The 12,309-nt window shown below is 39.1% G+C and overlaps 1 protein-coding gene across 8 annotated transcripts in view; it reads right to left on the bottom strand.

Annotated features, from left to right (window-relative positions):
* PIP5K1B (phosphatidylinositol-4-phosphate 5-kinase type 1 beta) overlaps positions 1-12,309 on the bottom strand; it is a 109,611-nt gene that overhangs the window by 87,743 nt on the left and 9,559 nt on the right. The window contains exon 1 of one of the 8 annotated variants that reach the window (XM_082783073.1): positions 4,585-4,600. The exons of the other annotated variants lie outside the window; for them this stretch is intronic. The gene's annotated coding sequence lies outside the window, so the exon portion shown is untranslated. Of the gene's footprint in view, positions 1-4,584; positions 4,601-12,309 lie in introns of those variants that run through there. 8 annotated transcript variants of the gene reach the window in all.

Raw genomic sequence — 12,309 nt, forward strand, 5'->3', positions numbered from 1 at the left:
AGTTTGCTTGCACTTTTTTAAGATCATTGTACTGCAGACCTGAACAATTTGCTAAGGACCACCAAACTGGGGAATAAAGAAAACGGAGACAAATAAAAGCAAACCAGATGACATTACATGCTTAACCCTGCCTACCATTCTGGCAGCAAGAATGGGCATAAAACAGACAGCAATGGCCCCTCACTGCAGAAGCAGGCACAGCAGGTTAAAAAAATGGTGATGGCAGTGTGAACAGTTTTCCTGCAAAGCACAGGGTTATCCAAACATTTGTTAAAAAAATATATAAAAAAGCCATTAGTTCAAGAGATTGGCTAAAACTCTTTACTGAAGATTTATCTGGTGTGTTTGTGCGTGTGTGCAAGTTAGTATATGCACATGTGAAAGTGACACATAGAGAGGAAGGCAAGGCACTAAGAGCCCTCACAAAACCATACTGAAAGTGCTAGACCACAAAAAAGCTGCTGTTAACTAGCAGCGTCATCACTGGTCTGGTATAGAAGCCAGAAAAACTTGACACTATCCATACCTCCCTTCAAAGCAAATAGCTTTCAGCAGAAAGCACTGGTTTAGAGAGACATGAGTTCGTTTAGAGACACAGAACCAAGCTTACATTTTGGTTTAAGGATGAAAGAGTTGCTGGAGAGATGCTAAGTGAGGCTAGGAAGGACAGAGACACACAGCCTTAGCCCAGCAGCTGATGGCAAACCCCTGTCCCCTCACAGACAGACAGAAGCACTGCATGCTTTTAAGTTGATTCTACACTTGGAAGTTTATTTATTACTTCCACAATTTGGGTAAAGTAATGAGCTTGTCTAATTAAATAACCTATGATTACTTGCTCTACTAAACAATTTGCCTCTGTCGGTACACCTGCCTGCGCGTGAACAGCCTCTTGCACCACAGGGGCAGGCAGCTCCAGATGAAGGTACAGAAGGAGCTCCTTCTACACCTCCCAAGGGTTGTGGAGCACAAAGACACTGCTCAACAAAGAGCTTCCAAGCTTCCTAGAGCTGACATGTGTCAGGGTGGGTGGATGGCAGAGGAATTGATACAGGTATTTCATACCTGTATGTGATTTATCTTAACAAGGGAGTCAACCATCCACCCTTCTTTGCTCAGAAAGCAACCAAGGCTACTGAAACTCTGTTGTTCCGTGCCTGCCTTCACCTTACTCATTTCCTGTGCTGTGTTCGTGTCCTCACAGCATGAAGAAGACGAAAAAACAAACAAACAAACAAACAAAAAAAAAACAGCTGAGGAACCTACTTTGTTTCATTTTGAAGATTCCAAGCAAAGGACAGACAAGAAGGATGCAAGTGAACAATGAGCAATTTGGGATAGGGAACAAGAAAGGAAAAAAAGAGAAAAAAAAAAAAAAAAGGTGAAAAGGGCAGGGCAATACTCAGTAAGAGACTCTGCAATGTTGAACTGGGAGTAAAAGAGGAATGGGAAGGAAAGATGGCTGAAGTGCAAGAAAGCCAGAGTAGAAGGGAAATACACATGGATGTCTTCCTATCCACGCTGTGGATATGAAATACACAGATAGGAAAGGCTTTCTACTTTGCTCTACTATAAGCAGACATGCAGTGCCATTAACTTTGTGTAGTCAGAAAGAATACTCAGGGGAGGAGAAAAAAAGAAAAAATCAGTAAGTATCTTTTAGCACAGAGTTATGGTGCAGGGAAAACAGCAAAGAAAATTTGATTTTATTCCCATGATGATACAGGTATTTTTGTCGCAACATGCATAAAGTTCAGTTCATTGTGAAGCACAGATATATACAATTAGCTCACAGAATAGGCTTTGAGATGCTCAGTCCTATCTGGTTTGCCTGCTGTCAGGTGATTACTATCTCTACAAAATGGCTTTGATCCACAGTCAAGACGAAAGAGGCAGAACAACACAAAACAACCAACCAAGCTCAAAATGCAGTAGTTTTGCAGAAGAAACTGCTCCAACTCACTCCTGAGTTGCAGAAAAGCTTGCAGAAGCCTATTTGCAGAGGGCCATTGGAGAAGCCTGTGCAAAAGCACCAGCATCAGCTTGTGCAAAAGCCTGTTACTGCTCAGCAGACATGAGCAGTGTGCTATATTAGATCTCTTCTGCTCATACTGAGCTACTGTGAAAGGATTGTGCCTCCTTGGCTTCATCTCATTCAAATATTAACTAAACTGTTATTAGGTGGACCACAAACTGCAGAGAGAAATTTAGCCTTCACATTCAGCAAAAAGTCACACACACATGCACTTTTTTTTTCATTCATTTCCTCTACGACTTGGTAACCTGCAGCTGGTATACCTGTGTCAGATGTGATGTTTGTAACCTTTAATAGTGCACATTGGTGCATGACATTGTGTTCTCAAACTCTTCAATAGGATTTTTCATTTCAGGCACAGTTTCTGTTTTTTGAAAATGGCTGCAGTTTCAAACAGCCAAGTCAGAGAAAATCAGAGTTTTACACACCTCTCCTGAAAAGTCACAAGTCTTTACTAATGTTTCACATCCCTGCTGGTTATCAAGCTTTCTCATCTTCCTCTGGTAGACACCTGAGCATAACTGGCTTGAAGACAAACACTTACCCTTTCTTGCTGTCGTTTCTTCATTAATAGTAATACATTTATATATATGTGAGCCACTGCAAAGTCTGAAGTATCTCAGTGAGGAACATGTCAAGTAGAGATCTATTTGCAGATGGATCAATATAAACTATTATCCACATGTATAATTTTGGCTAAGACAGAAGCAATCATAAGAAGAATTCTGGCACCATGCAATCAGAGCAAAAGAGTGCTTTAATTCTCTAGGTTGTCAGCCAGATGTAAGCTTTACAAAAAGAAATAAATGTATGCAAGAGTTCAGCAAGATATTAAACACTATTTCTACTTTTTACAGTGCATACTGTCAATAGAGGACAACACTGCACTGTTATTTCAAATGCATTGGTGTCTAATAGAAGATGCAGGTAATGTGTGCTTTAAAAGCTTGTACCACACAGTTTCTTTACTGCCCACATTTGTGATGGCCTTCCAAATGATGTTTTGCCATGCAAAACACAAAGAACTGGACGTCAGTTTGCACAATGTGCTATAGCAGAAAGTAACATCTGTATGCAGAGGAGAGTCTTCACTTGCATATTCTCAGTGCAGGATAATTTGTTGGTTACAAAAGGAACCTCTGAGCTAAAGGGAGCAATGAAAGGAGCAAGAGGTAAACCTGACATGCTTGAACCCGTATTTGTTTTGCAAAAGTTCTGTGCTATGCTGTACTTGCAAACTAGCTATAAATACATCATTCATCAGGCTCATTACTTCATGTGTTTGCTGAAATTGTTAAAAGGCTATTTTTCGTAATACCATTTCCTATTCAAAATCTGGACTTTATTGTCATTTCAACTGAGCTACACTCCTACTAGAAAATTTCTGGTTTGAAGGGTATTGACTACCTACTCTCACAAAAACAATCTCTAGATAGCACCACCAAACAGTCTTAATGCTCTCAGAATAACTTGAAATACATTTCTTTTTCCTATTTCGTACCTAGTTGTTATAATTCTTACCAGGAGAACATATATTTGATAAGAAGAGGAAAAATCCATCATGATTTTCTTTGCCATCCCAAACACTGTGTGTCAAATTAAATTTGTTAATATTTTTGAACTTGAAGATAGTCCATAAATATACTCTGAGTAGGCTTTTTACAGAATGCACCATTTTATCAGTGTTATATTTGAGATATGAGTTAAAGAACTGTCCAAGTCCAAGTTAAAACAACATCATTTTAACTGTAGTGTGTGTGATCTTCTATCAGCAAGCTTCACCACTACATTCTTACACTCAACTTTGTCACTGCACACTGCCTCAATATAGTTTTCTCCTATCACTTGGCACCATGCAACATTATTTCCACAGGCCTGTAATATCAGTAGAGGTGCAATGACTTATGCCAAGACTGACTAAGTGAATGATGAGCTGTTCACACCCACTCCTTTGAGGTGTCTCTCTGGACAATGTTTATAAAATAATTAGGAGCAAGGTTAAGCATCGCAAGAGGTGGATCAAACATAAGAGGATATTGTTTCTGAAGTATGTCTTCCCTAATTCCTGCATCACTCTGGTCTTAGTTTGGATTACTTGCATCAACATCAACACAGAGTGTTTCCTTGTATGAAATCACAGGATGAGACAAACAATGGTGAAGGAGCCAGTCAAACTGCAGCCATTTTACTCAGCTTTGATTTATAAAATCATGAAAATAAAATTACTCCTATGCCTAGCAGCTTGCAGAAGTAGGCCCTATTAAAAATAAATAAACAAACAAAAAAACCAAACAAATAAATAAAAAGCAAGTGGAGGTACCTATGTCACAACCTGAACAAAGATGTCACCTTAACTGCAACAGCTGCAGAAGTATCCACATAGAATGTGATCAGCAAGACCTATCCTAAGGCAACAAGAGGAAACCACCACCCTCCTGGCACTCCACAGTTCAGAGGTGTCTAACAGGAAACTACTCAAATGCTTAAATTAGTTGTAAATGTAAAGATAGTCTTACACGTGACACTTCCCATCAGCAAGATATTCTCACCTACTAGGTCATCAACACTTGCATCTTCAGCTAAGAAATGGGTCCATCTCCTATGGGAAGAGATTCTTCATTTTAGTCAGATAGTCAGGAACTCACAGGACAAAAAGATCCCTCTAATCATGGAAGTGCAGATTCTCTGACATCCTTACTTCCTCTACAGAAATATAATACTCCTGCCACTTTCCTTATCCCCCAACTCCAAAACCAAAATTACACATGAACCACACTGCTGCAAGGATCAGCTGTTTAAAAGCTAAGTTTTAAGATTTAAAAGCACCATTACAGTTGCTATTGCTTGTTTTGACTTTGTTTTGGAAGAAATCAGAGTGCCAAAAATAGGGTGCATTCTCAACTATTCAGAACCACTTGAATTTACAAATGACAGCTGATTGAATCACCCTGTTTTGTACCGGGACTTTGCAGAATTGCGATTTCTCTCCTTCAGACTCTTGTAAACATTTGTGTGATAGAGAATGGCTCCAAAAATACTATCAGAAACTCTTCCCACTACTGTATGTGTATTTGTTAACTCTGCTGAGTAAGTATGAGAACAGATACCTTACCAATTCTTCCCTCTTATCCTGATTTTTCAAATATCCATTTCTACCTCATCAGCTCTTGGGATGTGAGGCTCAGTTGGGTTACTACTTCTCATGCAGTAGATGAGAGCAGCAATGAAGAGACCAGCAAAACTTTCCTATTATGGAGTTTATGAGATGAGTGTTGCAGAAGAGGTTTTATTTATTTTTTTTATATTAAGATCTAATGGTCCATAAAACCTTTAATGAGTACTCATGCATTATTTTTTTCTAGGTGGAAAAATCATGCAATATATACAGGATACCATTAATCTGATTTTCCAATTTAAAGAATTTTGTAATAGTTATGTACTTAGAATGAACCCCAAACAGTGAGACAGGTAGTTAAGAATCATACACTGTTAAAATGATAGAAACCACGTAGCATGTGACAGCTTACTGTTGCCCATTAGCTAGCAGTGTGATTTTTGAGATTCGTTTAGAACACAGAATGACCTGTAATAATAATATTCACCTGAAAAAAAAAATTGTTGTGATCAGGAAGAAAGAATAGTTACAGCAAGCTTATGGCATAAAAAATGCTTGGATTCAGAAAAATTAGGAGGAGAGCAGTAGTAACAGCATTAGAAGTGTGCTGGAAGAAGAAGGCCTAAATCATGAACAAATAGAAAAAAATAGTTTTTGAGCTTTCTTTACAACTAAAAACATGGTTACAATACCATGTAGCAGCTAATTGTAGACTGCCTACAACAATATTTACATTTTATCAGGATGTCTGTTAAAAGAAAAGAGAGAAAGTTTGAAGATGTGAACTTTTCACAAGCTTGGTTATTTTTCTCCCCATGATATATCACTTTGTAGATGAATGCACATCTCAGTTTTGTTTCACTAGTTATTAAGAACACATTAAGGTAATATCAATTCAGTGTCTTCTGGTTTGACAAAATTTGGGCCTCATTATTGTTTTTAAAAGTTAATGTTATCATTAGCGTTTTTTCTTTGCAGGTAGATGGCAAGGATCAACTGCCAGTCTTCTCCATGCATTGGCAACACAATTTGCAGATCAGTCAGCAGAGAAACAGACAAGCATATCTAGCACCTGTTCATTTCCTTTGTTGGTAAGAGAGAGAAGGGGGCAAAACCACCTTGCAAACAACACCACCCACATACCCCACTGAGAATCCATCCTCCAATTCATGATCTAGAGGTGTACTATTTCAGAAAAGTTGCGGATTGTTAAGCAAATTGCACTTGACACAGGACATAAGTCCATTGTAGACTTTCAACACCCAAAAAAAAAAAAAAAAAAAAAGACTAGAAATGAACACCCTGACAGGCTTTAACCTTCCCACCTCTGCTTTGAAGAACAAATTTTCATCAAACGTCAGCAGGAAACAAATTTCTATTGGTTTTGGTTTCTCACCATTCTGCTGGACACTGACTAAAGGTAGCAGAAAGCCTAATTCTGCACATTTGCAAATGCTATAGTGGAGTACACTGCTCTTTCTGCACAGTTCACACTTAGCCAGCAAGATAACTGAAACACTTTCCCTTCCCCTTTTTCCCTAGCATGAACTCTGTTGGCCAAGCAACTCAAGGCTTAAGCATCAATGTTCGCAAGCACTGAGGGTACAGCTTTGCCCACTTTACTTGATAGCCAAGAACATCTCAGAAGAGGATGCTTATTGGCTTCATGACAGCATAGCGAAGCTCTCTTTAATGCTTCAAAGGTGACTTAAAACAGTATTTTTCAATTCCAGTGTCTCAGTTGCCCAACAAATACACACAGTGTGCAGTTCACAAGCTGTTTCCAAGCTCTCTCAAGCTCTCTCATCAAGAAGGTCCTATGCACTTTAAAGATTATCCTCTAAGTTTCCTTCCAGCAATAGGATGAGCAGCAAGAGACAGAGTCACTCCTGTGGACAACAACAGACACCTACAGCATAAGCAACCTGTTAAGCATCTACATTCAAAGCTTAAATCATGCAAGATGTATCCAAATTCTTACAGTCATCATAAGACTGTGGAAGAAAAAAGCCTGCTTAATCATTCTTACATTTTGAAAGAAAATGCTACTTAAACAGGCTTCTTTAACAACCGCCATTTCCTACCATAACACAATTCAAGACTCAAAAAGCTATACCACAAGTATTCACAAACTTACTGTCATCACTTCCATTTTACTAGAAACCAACTTGACTTTAAGAATACTGCTACTTAGAGCAGACTTGAAAACAAAGGAAAAGAGCATATGCTTTTTATCCCTGTAAAAGTATCTATTTAAACCATATGCAGGCATATTAGGCTGAAAGGAAATATAAAAAGTGTAAATCCTACCCAATTCCAGAAAGACCCTGCAGAAGTAAACTGAAGAATGTTTTTTTATATATGCACAATTTATATACACATATATATTTACATTATCATATATACTGCCTACATTATATATTCCACGTTTTTGACTTTATGTTGTACTATAAAGATGTTATACATGCTAAGACTATACATACACAAACACACACACAGATGTAACATTATAAAATACAGTCACTAACATGCAGTGATAAACTGCAAAATATCCTCAACAGAACATGTCACATCAGAACTGAAAAATGGAGAAGTAATTTGTTCCTACATAACTTTTATATTAGAAGATTATTAGTTGGTAGAAAAGAAAATTAAAATGCTAGGAAATTAACATTAAGTAACAAATATGTAAACACATGTTCTTACAATATCTGAACTACAATGAATAGCAAAGCAAATATTTGGCCATGTTTATTAGGAACATGGAATCTTAAAGGTTGGAAAAGACCTCCAAGTTCAGCTGGTCCAACCAACCCCCTACCACCAATGTCACCCACTAAACCATGTCCCTAAGCACCACGTCCAACCTTTCCTTGAACACCCCCCGGGAAGGTGACTCCACCACTTGCCTGGGCAACCCGTTGCAATGCCTGACTGCTCTTTCTGAGAAGAAATGTCTCCTCATTTCCAACCTGAACACCCCTTGGCACAACTTGAGGCCATTCCCTCTAGTCCTATCACTACTTATCTGTGAGAAGAGGCCGACCCCCAGCTCCCCACAGCTTCCTTTCAGGTATCTGTAGAGAGCAATAAGGTCTTCCCTGAGCCTCCTCTTCCCCAGACTAAACAACCCCAGTTCCCTCAGCCACTCCTCACAGGACTTGTGTTCCAGGCCCTTCACCGGCTTCATAGCCCTCCTCTGCACACCTCCCAGGGCCTCTATGTCTTTCCTGTAATGAGGGGCCCAAAACTGAACACAGCACTTGAGGTGCAGCCTCACCAGAACATAGTACAGGGGGACAATCAGTGCAGCCCTGCTGGCTGCACTGTTTCTGATACAAGCCAGGACGCTGTTGGCCTTCTTGGCCACCTGCGCATACTGCCGGCTCATGTTCAGGCAATCATCGACCAGCACCCCCAGATCCTTTTCCTTTGCCCAACCTTTGAGCCATTCTGCCCCAAGCCTATAGCGCTGCATGGGTTTGTTATGGCCAAAGTGCAGGACCTGTCACTTAGCCATCCCATTGGCCTCTGCCCATCAACCCAACCTGTCCAGGTCCCTCTGGAGGGCCTTCCTACCCGCCTGCAAATCAACACTTTCCCCCAGCTTGGTGTTGTCTGAAAACTTACTGAGGGTACACTAAATTTTCTGAGTGCACTTTGAATGCACATATATTTGAATACACTTACTGAGGGTGCACTCAAAAAAGCATCACATAATATGAATCACAAGTTAACAAATAACAGATCCTCTTTCCAATACTATAATGGATGTTATCAGCTTTTCTTCATATTAAAGAATTGGTATCAACAAAATTTTACACAGCATTTTAAATCAGGTACAATTTTAATGTGTGGCACTGTGACACAGTAATAGAGCTGAGTGACCCATAGCTTTTAAATCTCTGTTGTGTTTTTTCTTTTTCTTTTTCTTTTTTTTTTTTTTTTTAAGCAACTAAACAGACAAACGTCTTGGTGCTGCATTTGTATACATCCGTGTTTAACTGAACTTGCCATCAATGACTGGCATTCTTAGGCTGTATTGTTATACAAAAATAAAAGAATTTGCAAGAATATGGAGGGTTTCATAAGCAAATTACCATGCTTCCTTTAGACAGGTAGAAGTATTTCATTCCCTAGAGAAGGATCACTGATACTAGAAAATTAGGACATTGTCAATAAGAGGTACAGGAGGCTGCTCTGCCAACCACATTCATGGACCATATCCAAATCAATCTTATTCTGACTGAGCAGGAATGGTTATTTCTCCTCCCAGTGAAACACAAGATATCTGGGGATACAGTTTGTATACAGATTTACAAAGAAGACCTTATTAATCATATTTTGCATTGATTTAGCACAATGCAGCAGAGTGGGGACAAAATCTCACATGCACCATTTCCCAGGCTAACTCTACTCCTTGCAAATTGGCTTTTGCTACTGTCATCATTCCTTTATGTTACTTGCTATCAGCTAGCACAACAAAGTTAAAACTGAAACAAATGGTGTTACTTTTTCTCTCCCTACACCTAATAGCCATTGCATTTGAATATCTGAAATGATAGTTCACTGCAGTACCTATTTTCAATGCAGAGAGCCCTATGCTCTTGAACATAACGTAAATGAACAGATGGAAGGACCAAGAATGACCTTACAAGCTCCCACCCACTGCAGGCTTGGCTAATTATTCAGTAATTGCTAAGTATGATTCTCAGACCCCATGCATCAAAAGAACAGACACAGCAGACTAAAACATATTACTTTATAGGGATAAATAAGAAGTCACCTAATAGAATATACAGCATAAAATACGTCGACAAGGTCCATTAGATAGCGCAGATTCTTCACAGCAACAAATTTAACTCTCTCAAATTTAATTTTATACTGAAAACTTCTGAGGTCCCACAGAACAACTGTGATCCTCCTTCTTTCTACGTCAACAACTGCCTCTTGTTTCACTTAGCAGAAATTCAAAACACCTAAATTCAAATTTTTTGCTCTGAACCTTTTCAGCTTTCCTGACTCTAAATACAATAGTCCCCACTGTTTCAAACATATTCTGCATAAAAACTTAAGAGAAACAATACTATGTAAGCGCTGCAAGCAAACACAGACATTTTTGCTACTGCAAGAAAGTTTTAATCCAATTATTGAATTTGTATCAGAGGTTCTTGCCTTTCATAAATTATTTGCCTAGACTTCATTGCAAGTGGAAGAGTTAAGTATCAGTTTTCACTATTTCTACATACTTAATATCGCTGAAAATACTTCATAAAAAATTATATTTCTAGTAATTTTTATATAGTTTGTGATGCTTTACCACAGTATTGCAATGGTGCAAACACTGTGAAAAATATTCACCTTTCAACAAAAAAAGACAGAATTCCAAAAGAAACCTCCTATCCCTGTCGCGACAGTTTTAAGTTAAACTCTATTAAATGGTCTGTGTAAAAATCAAGACATTGCTCAATAGCAGCCGCCAAAAGTATCCTAAGGCATCTTTTGCTTTTAACTCAATTTTTGAGGCACACTCCTTCAACTCAAGGAAAGAAAGATGGTATTCCCATCATGTCCTTTACCATCATTTGCAAGTATACCAAACCAGAGCTAATGTATTCTACTAACATCACTTTCTGACAAAAATCAACTTATGAATGGTTTCCCACCATAGTCTGTTACTACTCCACTAGCTTCAGCTGAAGGCAAGTGGAAGTGCTACTGGCATCTTCAGCTACAGTTTAACTATTCTGGACAGAGAATGTGCATGTATGGTTTCATGTTCATTGCAGCTAATGATGCTATCCTGACAACACACATTAAACTGGCGTTTACTGGACATTAAAAAGATGGATTAAAAAAGACTGGACATCAAAGCAAATAAGCCCACACGGACATATAGAATAAAAGATTTGAGGGAATTTCAGATCTCATTTTAGTTACATAAATTACTTTTAAATCAAAGTTCCATAAAATCTGAATGTACAACATATGAATAGACCAGTTAATGTTCAATTACAATAAATGGAACAGCCCAATATTAAATTCAGGCTCTTCCCTGAGTCCCACACAACCAAGGGGAAATCCCTCTGAGTTTTGCAAAGTCTTATGAACTGTTTGATATTATTGCCTTCGGTTGACGCCTCTTATCAAGTCAGTCTGGCACAGGGATGCAGTCATAAATAGGCAAGAATCAACTCAAATAAGAGCTAGTACAGTGTCATGCATGAAAAACAGATTTAAAGAGATTTTATCATAATTGCTGTGGTTTGTATTTCTGAAATAAACCACTATGGTGTTTTATTTCGAGTAGTGTGCCCCAGGGTAGGAAAAAAAGAATAAAAACAGATTAGTCTGCAATACCTCCCTTTTGAAAGGCCCATATACAATCGAGGCTGGAATATGACCTAGCAATATAAGTTATTATTCAAAGTAATGAAGTTAAGCAATTTTGCTTCCAGTATACAATTAGTACAGAAGTTTGTATTATCCCTACAGTTCTCAGTAAATGCCTTTATTTAATAAAAAGATGTTCATTAGCCATTTTTTTCAAACTGAACTTCTAATTACTCAAACACAAACCTTAGAAGAATGAAATATGCGAAGCCATACTTCGTTACACAGTAATACCACATCATGACCAAAGAGATCCCAGTCCTCCAAATGTGGGTGACTTCGACAATGCAATTCCAAGCCAAACACAGACCCAAATCAGCTGGGGATCAGGCAGGTGCACCAGTCCTTTACGGCAACATGTGACATACCCCGACACATCTTCCCCTGCTGCCACTCATCAGCATCAAGACAGGGCTGGTGTCTCACCTCCGCCAGTGGGTCCCGGAATGCAGTTGCCCGCGGCGCTACACTAGTCACAATGTCCAGTCATGGTCACAACACTCAGCTATGGCCACCACCTACACAGGCAACATGCCAACATGTGCGGAAAAGCTGTGTCCAGGTAGGAGCTCGACTCCCCACAAGGCATGCACCTAGAAATGGCTTGCTAGCAGAAACGTGCGGACTTGCATCCTACCTCCCCAGCACCTGCCTGTGCTATGGGGAGAGCAAGGGATGAGGCACCTGTGAGGCAACAGGAGCAGCATGACAGCATGGAAGGGCCTGGGTTAGGTTTCAACAGCCTGTGTTCACATATGGTCCCTTC

This window comes from Aythya marila, assembly GCF_965140915.1.
Source record: "Aythya marila genome assembly, chromosome: Z".
NCBI classification, from domain to species: Eukaryota; Metazoa; Chordata; class Aves; order Anseriformes; family Anatidae; genus Aythya; species Aythya marila.